The sequence below is a fragment of the Pristiophorus japonicus genome, chromosome 14, assembly GCF_044704955.1.
Source record: "Pristiophorus japonicus isolate sPriJap1 chromosome 14, sPriJap1.hap1, whole genome shotgun sequence".
Lineage (NCBI taxonomy): Eukaryota > Metazoa > Chordata > Chondrichthyes > Pristiophoridae > Pristiophorus > Pristiophorus japonicus.
The window spans coordinates 36,087,532-36,104,909 of record NC_091990.1 but is presented as its reverse complement, the minus strand read 5'-3'; positions in this window follow the sequence as shown (position 1 = coordinate 36,104,909).

The following is a 17,378-nucleotide window of genomic DNA, read 5'->3' as shown; positions in this document are numbered from 1 at the left end:
CTCTGCAACATCCGCCCAGTGCCACTTTCGACGTGGCCTGGAGCGGGCGGGAGGGGAGAGCTGCCGGGCAGCGCCTGCCGACGTCAGCGGATGGCTGAGTAGCATAAGTGGACTCCCGCCCGCCGAGATGCGATATTGATGGGGTGGGAGTCGGCGCCAGAATGGGGGTGGACTGGAGGCTGGACTGTACCCGACGGTAAGTAGGAAGATCGTGGAAAAAAAGGTTAGTGAACATTTTTTATTTGTTTTTTTCCACGGCGACTTACCTTGATGGGGTCCCCTGAAGGTCTTCCAATAGCTTTTTTATTTTTTGCGAATGATTTTTATTTTTGAGTCTTCGACCCTCCGTGGACCCGACTCCATCCTCGGCGGCACTTGGGCGGCAACCGCCTCTGCCGCCGAGAATGAGAGCTCCCACTGGCTGCCGCCCAGATTGGCGGCGTAAGTCCTTTGTTTGCCGCCTGCCAACCTTCGAGGGACCTTGGTGATGAAAATCCCACCCAAAGAACCGTCAGGTACGACGGCGGCCATCGGTGGTCCTTTGGGCGGCACTTGGGCGGACGGAGGCCTTCGTCAATTTCGGGCCCTCAGTCTCTTATGCTTCACTTTCTAGCCATATGTGCCATATGCCTTTGAGCTGAATAACCATTTCTCTGTAAGTAATATCTGGATTCTTTATTACTCTCCTAAATACTGTTGGTGTGCTTCAAACATTAAATGATAAGCCCAGAGAACAATATCACAGTCCACACTATTGTTCGGATTGAAAGCTTTTCTGCTTAGTGATGTTGCTGTCGGCTGGCTCATTCATTTTTGGCCACTTGTGACCAACTAATAATTCAAGTGCTCAAATAAAACTTTCAATATCATCCCATGTTTTAAAATTTAGATTAAGCTTTCAGCTGAACCCCTCCCCCCCTTCACTTTCTCTCTGCCTTGCTAACTCAAGTTTGACTTCTTATTTATTTGAACATTTTTAGGTATTACTGTTTCTGTTCCATTCACTTTTAAATGTTCCATGTTTTGAATCAACTTCATCGCCAGTGTAACTCAGTAACTCTTTGTACTCCCCTCATTAACATACTGGCTCAAAACCCCTGACTTCACATCTCTACATGTTTGTCCCCATCAACAACAATTGTACATTCCTTCTGGACAAAAAAGCATCACCAAGCACTCCAAAGATGATGCAAACACTTTATTGTTCTAGTCCACATGTGTCTCTGCATCAGTGTTTGCTACCCTGATGCTTGCCCTTGGTGATAGTATAAGATATGTATCACCTACCTCCTAATATCATGCTGCTGCTAAATGCCAACTCAGTGGGAGGTAAAAGTGTGGCAGTGTACTGCTGCTCCTCATTGGGAATCCCTTGACTCACTTGTAGTGAATACCCTGTTTCTGCCAGGTCATGAGATGGCCCTGTCACTAGTGCCTGGCTCGAGTCTCCCCTTCCTTCTATTGCTGCTTGCCTGCTGCCACCTCCACTAGCTCCTCCTCGCTGCTGCTTGGTGCTTCATCCAGTGCTCTATCCTGATTTCCTCTTTCAAATTCCACCAACTGGATGTTTCTGGATTGGTGCACGTGGAGTCTGGAATGTTGGATGGGTGTTCATGAGATGGAACTCTGCCTCCCTGGTGCCAGATTCCTCATCTTTGGTGACCCCTACACAACGAAAAAGGAACATGTATTTACACAGTACCAAAGGAAGGATAATCTTGCAAGAGAGGGTAATATGTAGCTGCCTGTTAGTCACGGATTGAGTGTTGGGTGGTTACAAAAAGATGAAATGAAACCCTTACCAAAAGGGGTGGCAAAAAGCCAACAGCTCTCCCTTGTCCATTTGCTTGGTGGCTTCTATGCCAATTGTTTTGTGGTTTTGTTAGTTTATGAATGGTACAAAACATTTAAGGAATTTGATTGTTTGAAAGATGTCGTTGACAGTGCTATCATGTGGTCATTTACCTGCTCACTGATGCTCAGTTTGGGATCTGCCAGGACCACTCGGATCCAGATCTCATTACAGCCTTGGCCCAAACATGGACAAAAGAGCAGAATTCCAGAGGCAAAGTGAAAGTCACTGCCCTTGACATCAAGACAGGATTTGACTGAGTGTGGCATAAAGGAGCCCGAGTAAAATTGAAGTCAATGGGAATAAGAGGGAAAGATTCTCCACTGGCTGGAGTCATACCCAGCACAAAGGAAGATGGTTGTGGTTCTTGGAGGTCAATCATCTCAGCCCCAGGACATCACTGCAGGAGTTCCTCAGGGCAGTGCCCTAGGCCCAACCATCTTCAACTGCTTTATCAATTACCTTCCCTCCATCATAAGATCAGAAGTGGGAATGATTGTAGTGTTCAACTCCATTCACAACCCCTCAGATAATGAAGCAATCCATACCCACATGCAGCAAGACCTAGATGACATTCAGACTTGGGCTGATAAGTGGCAAATAGCATTCGCACCACACAAGAAATAAATGACTATCTCCAACAAGCTAGAGTCTAACCACCGCCCCTTGACATTCAATGGAATTACCATCCCGAATCCCCCACCATCAACATCCTGGGGGTTACCATTGACCAGAATCTTAACTGGACCAGCCATATGAATACTGTGGCAATAAGAGTGGATCAGAGGCTGGGTATTCTGTGGCAAATGTCTCACCTCCTGACTCCCCAAAGCCTTTCCACCATCTACAAGGCACAAGTCAGGAGTGTGCTGGAACACTCTCCACTTGCCTGGACGACTGCAGCTCCAACAACACTGAAGAAGCTCGACACCATCCAGAACAAAGCAACCCGCTTGATTGGCACCCCAACCACTACCTTATACATTCACTCCCTCCACCACCGGCGTAACGTGGTTGCAGTGTGTACCATCTACAAGATGCACTGCAGTAACACACCAAGGATTCTTCGACAGCACCTCCCAAACTCATGACCGCTACCACCTAGAAGGACAAGGGAAGCAGGCACATATGAACACCACCACTTGCAAGTTCCCCTTCAAGTTTCACACCATTCTGATTTGGAAATATATCGCCTTCTTTCATTGTTGCTGGGTCAAAATCCTGGAACTCCCTCCCTAACAGCACTGTGGGAGTACCTTCACCACACGGACTGCAGCGGTTCAAGCAGGTGGCTCAACACCACCTTCTCAAGTGCAATCAAGGATGGGCAATAAATCCTGGCCTTGCCAGCGATGCCCACATCCCAGGAACTAATAAAAAATTTTGGTTACTCATTATTGATAAGTAGTTTTTGGTACTAAAGCAAAATAACTGGAGTGCATCATCACCCCTAGGAATAGAATTGTAATTTAATTTGTGAAATTTTCTTTTAATTTTTTTAAGTTAGTCTTTTTCTATTACAGTAGCTTTTGGTCACTGTCTAACAAATGGGACTATGTATTGGTCAGATATAGAAACATAGAAACATAGAAACATAGAAAATAGGTGCAGGAGCAGGCCATTCAGCCCTTCTAGCCTGCACCGCCATTCAATGAGTTCATGGCTGAACATGAAACTTCAGTACCCCCTTCTGCTTTCTCGCCATAACCCTTGATCCCCCGAGTAGTAAGGACTTCATCTAACTCCCTTTTGAATATATTTAGTGAATTGGCCTCAACTACTTTCTGTGGTAGAGAATTCCACAGGTTCACCACTCTCTGGGTGAAGAAGTTTCTCCTCATCTCGGTCCTAAATGGCTTACCCCTTATCCTCAGACTGTGACCCCTGGTTCTGGACTTCCCCAACATTGGGAACATTCTTTCTGCATCTAACCTGTCGAAACCCGTCAGAATTTTAAACGTTTCTATGAGGTCCCCTCTCATTCTTCTGAACTCCAGTGAATACAAGCCCAGTTGATCCAATCTTTCTTGATAGGTCAGTCCCGCCATCACGGGAATCAGTCTGGTGAACCTTCGCTGCACTCCCTCAATAGCAAGAATGTCCTTCCTCAAGTTAGGAGACCAAAACTGTACACAATACTCCAGGTGTGGCCTCACCAAGGCCCTGTACAACTGTAGCAACACCTCCCTGCCCCTGTATTCAAATCCCCTCGCTATGAAGGCCAACATGCCATTTGCTTTCTTAACCGCCTGCTGTACCTGCATGCTAACCTTCAATGACTGATGTACCATGACACCCAGGTCTCGTTGCACCTTCCCTTTTCCTAATCTGTCACCATTCAGATAATAGTCTGTCTCTCTGTTTTTACCACCAAAGTGGATAACCTCACATTTATCCACATTATACTTCATCTGCCATGCATTTGCCCACTCACCTAACCTATCCAAGTCACTCTGCAGCCTAATAGCATCCTCCTCGCAGCTCACACTGCCACCCAACTTAGTATCATCCGCAAATTTGGAGATACTGCATTTAATCCCCTCGTCTAAATCATTAATGTACAATGTAAACAGCTGGGGCCCCAGCACAGAACCTTGCGGCACTCCGCTAGTCACTGCCTGCCATTCTGAAAAGTACCCGTTTACTCCTACTCTTTGCTTCCTGTCTGACAACCAGTTCTCAATCCACGTCAGCACACTACCCCCAATCCCATGTGCTTTAACTTTGCACATTAATCTCTTGTGTGGGACCTTGTCGAAAGCCTTCTGAAAGTCCAAATATACCACATCAACTGGTTCTCCTTTGTCCACTTTACTGGAAACATCCTCAAAAAATTCCAGAAGATTTGTCAAGCATGATTTCCCTTTCACAAATCCATGCTGACTTGGACCTATCATGTCACCATTTTCCAGATGCACTGCTATGACATCCTTAATAATTGATTCCATCATTTTACCCACGACTGAGGTCAGGCTGACCGGTCTATAATTCCCTGTTTTCTCTCTCCCTCCTTTTTTAAAAAGTGGGGTTACATTGGCTACCCTCCACTCCATAGGAACTGATCCAGAGTCAATGGAATGTTGGAAAATGACTGTCAATGCATCCGCTATTTCCAAGGCCACCTCCTTAAGTACTCTAGGATGCAGTCCATCAGGCCCTGGGGATTTATCGGCCTTCAATCCCATCAATTTCCCCAACACAATTTCCCGACTAATAAAGATTTCCCTCAGTTCCCCCTCCTTACTAGACCCTCTGACCCCTTTTATATCCGGAAGGTTGTTTGTATCCTCCTTAGTGAATACCGAACCAAAGTACTTGTTCAATTGGTCTGCCATTTCTTTGTTCCCCGTTATGACTTCCCCTGATTCTGACTGCAGGGGACCTACGTTTGTCTTCACCAACCTTTTTCTCTTTACATACCTATAGAAACTTTTGCAATCCGCCTTAATGTTCCCTGCAAGCTTCTTCTCGTACTCCATTTTCCCTGCCCTAATCAAACCCTTTGTCCCCCTCTGCTGAGTTCTAAATTTCTCCCAGTCCCCAGGTTCGCTGCTATTTCTGGCCAATTTGTATGCCATTTCCTTGGCTTTAATACTATCCCTGATTTCCCTAGATAGCCACGGTTGAGCCACCTTCCCTTTTTTATTTTTACGCCAGTCAGGAATGTACAATTGTTGTAATTCATCCATGCGGTCTCTAAATGTCTGCCATTGCCCATCCACAGTCAACCCCCTAAGTATCATTCGCCAATCTATCCTAGCCAATTCACGCCTCATACCTTCAAAGTTACCCTTCTTTAAGTACTGGACCATGGTCTCTGAAATTACTGTTTCATTCTCCATCCTAATGCAGAATTCCACCATATTATGGTCACTCTTCTCCAAGGGGCCTCGCACAATGAGATTGCTAATTAATCCTCTCTCATTACACAACACCCAGTCTAAGATGGCCTCCCCCTAGTTGGTTCCTCAACATATTGGTCTAGAAAACCATCCCTTATGCACTCCAGGAAATCCTCCTCCACCGTATTGCTTCCAGTTTGGCTAGCCCAATCTATGTGCATATTAAAGTCACCCATTATAACTGCTACACCTTTATTGCATGCACCCCTAATTTCCTGTTTGATGCCCTCCCCAACATCCCTATTACTGTTTGGAGGTCTGTACACAACTCCTACTAACGTTTTTTGCCCTTTGGTGTTCTGCAGCTCTACCCATATAGATTCCACATCATCCAAGCTAATGTCTTTCCTAACTATTGCATTAATCTCCTCTTTAACCAGCAATGCTACCCCACCTCCTTTTCCTTTTATTCTATCCTTCCTGAATGTTGAATACCCCTGAATGTTGAGTTCCCAGCCCTGATCATCCTGGAGCCACGTCTCCGTAATCCCAATCACATCATATTTGTTAACATCTATTTGCACAATTAATTCATCCACCTTATTGCGGATACTCCTTGCATTAAGACACAAAGCCTTCAGGCTTGTTTTATTAACACCCTTTGTCCTTTTAGAATTTTGCTGTACAGTGGCCCTTTTTGTTCTTTGCCTTGGGTTTCTCTGCCCTCCACTTTTCCTCATCTCCTTTCTGTCTTTTGCTTTTGTCTCCTTTTTGTTTCCCTCTGTCTCCCTGCATTGGTTCCCATCCCCCTGCCATATTAGTTTAAATCCTCCCCAACAGCACTAGCAAACACTCCCCCTAGGACATTGGTTCCGGTCCTGCCCAGGTGCAGACTGTCCGGTTTGTACTGGTCCCACCTCCCCCAGAACCGGTTCCAATGCCCCAGGAATTTGAATCCCTCCCTGCTGCACCACTGCTCAAGCCACGTATTCATCTGCGCTATCCTGCGATTCCTACTCTGACTATCACGTGGCACTGGTAGCAATCCCGAGATTACTACTTTTGAGGTCCTACTTTTTAATTTAGCTCCTAGCTCCTTAAATTCGTTTCGTAGGACCTCATCCCTTTTTTTACCTATGTCGTTGGTACCAATGTGCACCATGACAACTGGCTGTTCTCCCTCCCATTTCAGAATGTCCTGCACCCGCTCCGAGACATCCTTGACCCTTGCACCAGGGAGGCAACATACCATCCTGGAGTCTCGGTTGCGGCCGCAGAAACGCCTATCTATTCCCCTCACAATTGAATCCCCTATCACTATCGCTCTCCCACTCTTTTTCTTGCCCTCCTGTGCAGCAGAGCCAGCCACGGTGCCATGAACTTGGCTGCTGCTGCCCTCCCCTGATGAGTCATTCCCCTCAACAGTACCCAAAGCGGTGTATCTGTTTTGCAGGGGGATGACCACAGGGGACCCCTGCACTACCTTCCTTGCACTACTCTTCCTGCTGGTCTTCCATTCCCTATCTGGCTGTGGACCCTTTCCCTGCGGTAAGACCAACTCACTACACGTGCTACTCACGTCATTCTCAGCATCGTGGATGCTCCAGAGTAAATCCACCCTCAGCTCCAATTCCGCAACGCGGACCGTCAGGAGCCGGAGGTGGACACACTTCCCGCACACGTAGTCGTCAGGGACACCGGAAGTGTCCCTGAGTTCCCACATGGTACAGGAGGAGCATAACACCCGACCGAGCTCTCCTGCCATGTCTTAACCCTTAGATACACTTAAACTGGTAATAACAATGTTAAAAGTTACTGACCAATATAAGAAGAAAAAGAAAAACTACTCACCAATCACCAGCCAATCACTTACCCCCTAGGCTGTGACGTCACCTTTGTATCTTTGCCTTCTCCCTGTAGCTGCACCGGTACGTCTCTCGCCGACCCCGGACTCGCGCTGCTCCGAGCTCCCGCCTCCTCGACTGACTGCTCGAACTGCTCGACTCCCGCTGGCCTTTATAGGCCTCTCGCCGACCCCGGACTCGCGCTGCTCCGAGCTCCCGCCTCCTCGACTGACTGCTCGAACTGCTCGACTCCCGCTGGCCTTTATAGGCCTCTCGCCGACCCCGGACTCGCGCTGCTCCGAGCTCCCGCCTCCTCGACTGACTGCTCGAACTGCTCGACTCCCGCTGGCCTTTATAGGCCTCTCGCCGACCCCGGACTCGCGCTGCTCCGAGCTCCCGCCTCCTCGACTGACTAAATGTGAATCCATCAGCACAGTTTAGCGAAGTGATTTAATCAATGATATTTTTGCTGTAGTGCTTTTGATGTAATGCTTTTCAGTTGTCACCTTTCAGGTGTGGCTCCTTTCACATTCCAGACCTGCACTTGGAGGAAAGATTTTTCATTATAAATCATTTTAAAAAAAAGATATAGCTGTCATGTATTCAACTGTCATTGTAACCCATGTATAAACTGACCTAAGTTGTACACCGTGAGAACATTGACCACTAGGTGGTGAACTTGTGGGAGACACTCCTAGCCTGGACTTTCAGGTATAAAAGGGGAAGCTCCACCCACCTTCATCACTTCAGTGCTGGTGAATAAAAGTTACTGGTCACAGAGTGACCTTCTCTCAAGTATGGGCCTCGTGTGCATTTATACTGTATAGTAAGGACACGACACACGCAGGGCTCATCTCATGATGGTTTGTGGATCCAGGACGTACTCCCTGATGAAGGACCTTCTAGCGCCAGAGAAGCCGGCGGATAAGACTTTTGAAGAGCTCAGTAAGTTGATCAGGGAACACTTTAAACCGGCGAGCAGCATGCACATGGCGAGACACGCACCGGAGACGAGAAGGGCAAAGCGTTCGAGACTTCGTGGCAGACCTCCGGCGACTGGCGAGCCTATGTAAGTTCCCAGATGCATGCAGAGCGGAGATGCTGCGAGACTTTTTTACTGGGGGCATTGGACACGCTGGGGTTTTCAGGAAACTGATTGAGACCAAAGACTTGACCCTGAAAATGGCAGCTTTGATGGCCCAGACATTTATCTCAGGAGAGGAAGAGACCAGAATGATGTTTGACAAAAATCTTGGTTTAAATGCAGCAAAGGGACAGGGAGTCAACATTGTTAATGTGGCACACTGTTCTCCAGGCAGACGGGGCAATCGGATATGCCCGAGCATGTAGTCAAACCCAAAGGGGGAGTTCAACAGAGACGATAGCTAGCTGAACGGCGATTCATGCCATCGCAATGGACAATGCGGCCAGTAATGGGCCATCAACACCTGTTAATGGTGCGCTTAAGGACAGTTACAGAGACAGTTAGAGACGATCGACTGGTAATAGACCTTTTGTTTCCAATAACAGCTCATGTTGGAGATGTGGAGGCAAACACCCAGCCAGAACTTGCAGGTATCAGCAATATACCTGCAGAAACTGCAACGTCAGCGATCACTTGGTGCGTATGTGCAGGAAGCCTGCAGCCAGGTTGATGTACGAGGAGGACGGGCCCAATGTAAGCCCTACGAGGCCAAATGAACACTGGGGGAAATCGCTGGAAACTGAAGTTCAGCGAGTTCATGTGGAGCACAAATACAGTTCATACACCAGGACGCCACCGATAATGATGAAAGTGCTCCTCAATGGCATCCCAGTATCAATGGAGTTCAACACAGGGGCCAGCCTGTCCCTGATGAATATCAAACAGTTCGACAAGTTGGGGGCGTCCAAGGCCAGGAGGCCTAAATTATTGCTGATTGACGCACAGCTACGGACATATACAAAGGAGATCATTCCGATGCTAGGCAGCGCCACGGTAGTCGTGACCCATAAAGATTCGGAGAACAGATTGCCACTCTGGATTGTCCCGGGGGATGGTCCCGCACTACTGGGGAAGAGTTGGCTTGCTGTCATGAACTGGAAATAGGGCGATGTCAATACAATTTCTTCTGTGGAGCGAATATCATGCTCACAGGTCCTGGACAAATTTGACTCATTATTTCAACTCGGTATTGGCACTTTCATGGGGACCAAGGTATTGATTCACATAAACCCAGACACCAGGCCAATACACCACAAGGCCAGAGCGGTGCCGTACGTGATGCGGGAAAAGATGGAAGGCGAATTGGACTGCCTGCTGAGGGAAGGCATCATCTCGCCAGTCGAATTCAGTGACTGGGCAAGCCCGATTATGCCGGTGCTCAAGGCGGATGGGTCGGTCAGGATATGTGGTGATTACAAGGCCATCATCAATTGGGTGTCACTCCAAGACCAGTACCCGCTACCGAGAGCGGAGGACCTCTTTGCGACGCTATCCGGTGGCAAACTATTTTCAAAATTGGACCTGACCTCAGCTTACATGACCCAGGAGTTGGCGAGTGAGTTGAAGAAGCTGACCACCATCACGACACACAAAGGATTGTTTGAGTACAACAGATATCCGTTCTGGATTCGCTCGTCCGCCGCGATCTTCAACGAAATATGGAAAGCCTCCTCAAGTCGATTCCAAGGGCAGTGGTTTTTCAAGACGACATCCTCATCACAGGTTGAGATACTGAAGAACACCTCCACAACCTGGAGGAGGTGCTACGCAGACTGGACTGGGTAGGGCTGCGACTGAAAAAGGCGAAGAGCGTCTTCCTAGCTCCAGAGATAAAATTCCTGGAGATGAGGGTAGCAGTAGACGGGATCAGACCTACTGTGTCCAAAACGGAAGCGATCCAGAGAGCACCCAGACCCCTTAACACGAAGGAGCTGCGTTCGTTCCTGGGGCTTCTGAACTATTTTGGTAACTTTCTTCCCAAATTGAGCACGCTGTTAGAGCCGCTACACAAATGTCGCAAATGGGTCTGGGGGGACAGCCAGGAAAGGGCTTTTGATAGAGCACACAATTTGTTATGCTCCAACAATCTGTTAACGCTATATGATCCATGTAAGAAACTTGTTTTAACGTGCGATGCGTCGTCCTATGGGGTCGGGTGTGTGTTGCAGCATGTTAATGCCAACGGTCAGTTACAGCCGGTAGCTTATGCCTCCAGAAGTCTGTCCCAGGCAGAAAGGGGCTACGGGATGGTAGAAAAGGAAGCGCTTGCATGTGTATATGCAGTAAAAAAAATGCACCAGTACCTGTTTGGCAGGAAATTTGAGCTGGAGACAGATCACAAAGCCCTAACGTCCCTTTTGGCTGACTACAAGGCCATAAATGCAAATGCATCGGCCCGGATACAGAGGTGGGCACTTACGTTAACCGCCTATGACTATACAATTCGGCACAGACCGGGCACTGAAAACTGCGCCGATGCACTCAGCAGGCTCCCACTAGCCACCATCGAGGGGGCAACCGAGCATGCTGCTGAGATGGTCATGGCTGTTGAAGCTTTCGAAAGCGAAGGCTCACCCGTGACAGCCCGTCAAATCAAAGTTTGAACAAATAGAGACCCGCTACTATCTTTAGTCAAGAAATGTGTCATCAATGGGGACTGGGCAGCCACGTACGGGGCATGCCCTGAGGAATTCAAACCATTTCACAGGCGCAAGGATGAACTCTCGATTCAGGCTGATTGCCTACTGTGGGGAAACCGAGTAGTCATGCCCCAGATGGGCAGAGAGATGTTCATCAGAGAACTTCACAATGAGCACCCGGGCATTGTCATAATGAAGGCGATTGCCAGATCACACGTTTGGTGGCCAGGGATAGATGCAGACCTGGAACTTTGTGTTCGCAGATGCAACACGTGTGCCCAGCTGGGCAATGCGCCCAGGGAAGCCCCCCTTAGCCCCTGGTCCTGGCCCGCCAAGCCATGGTCACGCATCCATGTGGACTATGCAGGTCCTTTCATGGGAAAAATGTTTTTGGTTGTAGTAGACGCCTACTCCAAATGGATCGAGTGTGACATTCTCAATTCAAGCACATCCTCTGCCACGGTAGAAAGTCTACGGGCAATGTTCGCCGCCCATGGTCTACCGGACGTCTTGGTCAGCGACAATGGCCCGTGCTTTACAAACATTGAATTCCAGGACTTCATGGCAGGAAATAGTATCAACCATGTCAGAACGGCACCATTCAAGCTAGCCTCAAACAGCCAGGCGGAATGAGCAGTGCAGATAGTCAAACAGGGGATGCTCAGAATCCAAGGGGGTTCCCTACAAAGCCGTTTATCAAGCCTCCTGTTGGCCAATAGATCCCGACCACACTCGCTCACAGGGGTCCTACCCGCAGAGCTGCTAATGAAAAGGATGCTCAAAACTAGGTTTCCTTATACACCCCACCATGAAAGAAATTGTTGAGAGCAGGCGCCAGTCACAATGTGACTACCATGACGGGAATGCGAGGGCGCAATGTATTGATGTCAATGACCCTATCTTTGTCCTCAACTACACTGCAGGGCCTAAATGGCTCGCAGGCACTGTGATTGCCAAAGAGGGGAATAGGATTCTGGTAGTTAAACTTACCAATGGACAAATCTGCCGCAAACACGTGGATCAAACAAAAAGGAGGTTCAGCAACCCCATAGAAGAAGCAGAGGAAGAACACGATGTAGAGTTTACTCCTCCACAGGTGACCGAACACCGGAACCAAAGGGAGGAGAGCCCAGTCACTGTGGGCAGTCCGGACAGGCCTGAGGCACCACAAACAGCAGACACTCAGGCCAGCGCCCAACAACCGGAGCTCCAACTCAGGCGCTCTACAAGGGAGCGTAAACCACCAGAAAGACTTAACCTGTGATCCCAATAAGACTTTGGGGGTTGGGGGGGGGGGGAGGTGATGTCATGTATTCAACTGTCATTGCAACCCATGTATAAACTGACCTAAGTTGTACACCGTGAGAACATTAACCATTAGGTGGTGAACTTGTGGGAGACACTCCTAGCCTGGACTTTCAAGTATAAAAGGAGAAGCTCCACCCACCTTCATCATTTCAGTGCTGGTGAATAAAGGTTACTGGTCACAGAGTGACCTTCTCTCAAGTATGGGCCTCGTGTGCATTTATACTGTATAGTAAGGACATATTAATAGCCTTCTTGATAACAATGAAAAAGTCACCAGGCATGTTTTTTTTTTATTCGTTGCCAATCTTTCCAATTCTTTGTCAAATCACAAATGCCAGAGTTCACCTTGCACACATCAAGGATCACTCTGCGCCAATGCTCTTAGCCAAAAGGCCTAGAGCCACTGCACCGTTCCTGGAAGTACTGCAATACCAGGTTCGTGCCATGGAGGTGGATGGGTCAGGCCCCCCACACACCTCCGTGGAGGTGGTTGGATCAAACCACCCCACCCACCTCCTATTCATGTTGTGCTAATATATTAAAAGTCTGTTTTGTACGACTCCCGTTGGTTTCTGACTTAATCGCTGAACATATCCTGTCACAGAAGCACGTCTCGAATAAGTTGCCTCCATTCTATTTCCTTGTAATTGAACACTGTTGTATTTTACCGATTCGGTGGAGAACGGGGAACATTTAAAAGTGTTATGTGTCACTAAGTAACAAAAGAGAGGAAGACAAATATGTTTGAATACATGTCCGTGAAACATACAAGGACGTAAGGGGAGAAAAAAAAACCAGACGAGTTACCAGAGGAGAAATAGGAAGGAAGTGCTTGGTTCCGTTCCCTTACGTCAGACAGGCTAGAGCTCTGTGTCGTTTGTTTTTGGTTGCATTGCATGGTGTTTTAATTTTCGATCGGAATAATGTGGCGGGAAGGATGGGAGCGAGCTGTACACAGGTGAGAGAAAGCCGAGGGGGAAGATCATTCAGAGATAAAAGTTGCATTCCAAGGCACTGAGAGGCCGTGACGCGTACAGCGAGTGGGCAGCAATGTTGGTGGCTGTGGAACTGCATTCTAATTGACAATTGTTACATTAGGCAATTGTTAGCATTAAGTTAGGTAATTTCATTTACCCGTTTATTTTCAGTGGTACTGAAGAAACAGTTTATCATAATTCCTCGCACATTTATGAATTATTTTAACCACTGCTTCTGTTTCAATTGAGATGTTTCGAATATGTTTTCTTCCCATTGTAATGAAAATAAACAGCAAGATTTGGTCATTTTCCAAGAGCAGGTTATGTATAATATCTTACTTCTCCGATACGTGTGGTTGTCTTGCTTTCAAATTATTTAATTAATTCTATAGTACCCGGCAATAAAGCGGCAAGACTGGTTCATTCACTTTATTTTTGGTGATGGGATGATGTCTGCATCTGAACTCTGTCCAGCTTTGTTATTGGTAATACAGTGCGACAAAGCGAGTTGTTGTAGGACAAGGGCTGGCGGAAGTGATTTCCGTATTAGAAAGATATATATTTTTTATTTTTTTATTTTATTCGTTGCCAATCTTTCCAATTCTTTGTCAAATCACAAACGCCAGAGTTCACCTTGCACACATCAAGGATCACTCTGCGCCAATGCTCTTAGCCAAAAGGCCGAGAGCCACTGCACCGTTCCTCGAAGTACTGCAATACCAGGTTCGTGCCATGGAGGTGGATGGGTCAGGCCCCCCACACACCTCCGTGGAGGTGGATGGGTCACTTAGAAAGATATGAAAGGCAATGTTTCCTTTTGGTTTTCTAGCGGCGGGCAGTGGCATGAAAAGTATCAAGGATTGGTTCTGGCAGATTCCCATCCATTTTTACGTGTGTAAGACTTTTCTGGCGTTGTTCACACTGCTCTGCTGGACAATATTTTGAAGCAGTAGAAGAATTCACAAATAAAAACAGGAAATACTGCTCAGCAAGTCAGGCAGCATCTGTGGAGAGACAGTTTACTTCACTGCTCTCTGCCTTTCCCCTGGGAGGACAGGTGCACCAACATCAGCGTCCTCATTCAGGCTAACATCCCCAGCATTGAAGCGCTGACCACACTCGATCAGCTCCGCTGGGCAGGCCACATAGTTCGCATACCAGACAGGAAACTCCCAAAGCAAGTGCTCTACTTCGGAACTCCTTCACGACAAACGAGCCAAAGGTGGGCAGAGGAAACGTTACAAGGACACCCTCAAAGCCTCCCTGATAAAGTGCAACATCCCCACTGACACCTGGGAGTCCCTGGCCAAAGACCGCCCAAAGTGGAGGAAGTGCATACGGGAGGGCACTGAGCACCTTGAGTCTCATCGCCGAGAGCATGCAGAAATCAAGCGCAGGCAATGGAAAGAGCGTGCGGCAAACCAGTCCCACCCACCCCGCCCCTCAACGACCATCTGTCCCATCTGTGACAGAGTCTGTGGCTCTCATATTGGACTGTTCAGCCACCAAAGAACTCACTTCAGGAGTGGAAGCAAGTCTTCCTCGATTCCGAGGGACTGCCTATGATGATGACTTTCGTGCTCTCTGCCTCTCCCAATCCTTTCAGCACTTTATTTCCCTTAACTAATGTTACATCCTGATGCCCATCCTCCTGCCAAATTAGGTTAAACCCTCCCCAACAGCACTAGCAAACCTCCCCGCGAGGATATTGGTTTCGGCCCTGTTGAGGTGCAACCCGTCTGACCTGTACACGTCCCCCCTCCCCGGAACCGGTCCCAATGCCTCCGAAATGTGAAGCCCTCCCTCCTGCACAATCTCTCCAGCCACACATTCATTTGCTCTATCCTCCTATTTCTACACGCACTTGCGCCTGGCACCGGGAGTAATCCGGAGATTACTACCTTTGAGGTCCTGCTTTTAATCTCTTTCCTAGCTCTCTAAAATCTGCCTGCAGTACCTCATCTCTCTTTCTACATGGGTCATTGGTACCGATATAGACCACGACCTCTGGCTGTTCACCCTCTCCCCCCAGAATGTCTTGCAGCTGCTCGGTGACATCCTTAACCCTGGTACCAGGGAGGCAACATACCATCCTGGAGTCACGTCTGCGGCCGCAGAAATGCCTGTCTGCTCCCCTATCGAATCCTCTACCATTATTGCTCGCCTACTCTTCTTCCTTCCCCCCACCCCCCCTTACAGCTGAGTCACCCGTGGTACCACGGACATGGCACTGATTGTAGTCCCCAGAGGAACCATCGCCCTAACCAGTACTCTGAACCGATTACACTACCTGCCTGGTCCATCTCTTCTATCTGGTGGTAACCCATTCCTCTATGTCTGCACACTCCTTAGCTATGGGGTGACTACCTCCTGAGATGTACTATCCACGAAGCTTTCAGCCTTGCGGATGCACTGCAGTGACGCCAGTTGTTGGTCAAGCTCCTCAACCCGGAGCTCGAGCTCCTCCAGCTGACGACACTTCCTGCACATGTGGTTGTCCAGGATACGGGAAGCATCCTGGTTTTCCACATGACACAGGATGTGCATTCCATGGACTGAGCTGCCCTGCCATTCCTTTATTTAATGGGCTATTAACTAACTTACAGAAATAAACTTAAGACTAAGAACCTTAAAGCCCAGACCTACCTTTATCTCCGACTGCTTTTCTCGCTGTCTTAGTTAAAGTCTTTATTCACACAGTTATCTAATCGTTATATTAATTAGTTTATCTAGTTACGTTTGAGAGAAAAACACTAATACCCACCAATCACCTACCTGCCGTTCTGTGACATCACTCATTGCTTTTGCTGTTTTGGAATTCGGTGGCCCCACGCTCTTTATCCTGTGCTGCAAATTCTGCTGCCGATTAAATGACAAAAGGGATGAGGGTGCGAGCACAAGGAGATGGTAATGGGGGCTGTGAAAGTGAGTTTGGACAGATACCTTGAAGAATTTACAGGCTGGTTAAAAGTCTGACAGGCTACCACATGAATGCTCCTTCCATGCCCATAACCATCTTTACACCAGCCAAGAAGGTGGTTAGTCCTATATGGCAGGAGAGTTAATAGGCTCCCACAACCGCACGATGCAGGGTGTGGATCACCTACACTCACCAGATGCCAGTCTCTACTCACTTGTTTGGAGTGGGGTTCAAACCCTGCACCCTCTGATTCAGGCAGGAATGTTTCCAGTAAGCTGATGCTTTTTCTGCTATTGAACATCAAAGTGCCCGCCCTCAGTTAAATGAGACAATGATGACAGGGGAATCATACATCACATTTTTCATCATAATTCCTTTTAAATGTTTCTCCAGTGGGAGGAGGTGATGAGAAGAATGGTTGGTGTGTCAGTGCATGCTTTTGCTGATGGAGGTGCTCTAGTATCCTTGTACTGAGTCAGTAGTTGGCCCTGCAGCCACCAGTTATCGAGGCAGCTTTCTAACAGATCTTTACTCATTTAAGCTAAGTGTTATGGGTGTGGAATTGCCCTGAGAAACAGCTCCATCATCCATACCAATCCTACCATTTCCCTGCTACTGGGCACGACCTCACCTTGCCAGAGATCTATGTGGGAACAAATCTTAGAGCAATATCAGGTTGATAAAGCCTTGCATGTGCCTGTCTTACATAGGATATATGGCACAGAAACAAGCCATTCGGCCCAACCAGTCTATGCTGTCTTAATATGATTGCCAAACATCATGAATGCAGTCAGACTGCTGAACATTGAAGATCAAGATCTCACCAGCACCATTCAAAGTACTTATAATGAAAGCAAAGCCCAAAAGTATCTGGGCCAAAGGATGCTCTGCTGCAGAGGCTCCTAGAATGCTTCCTTCTTCGCGATGGTCTGCAGCTTGGTCAGGCAATACAGCACAGCAGATGCGGGTTGCGGACTCCCCCATTGATGCCTCAAACTGTACAGGCTGCAA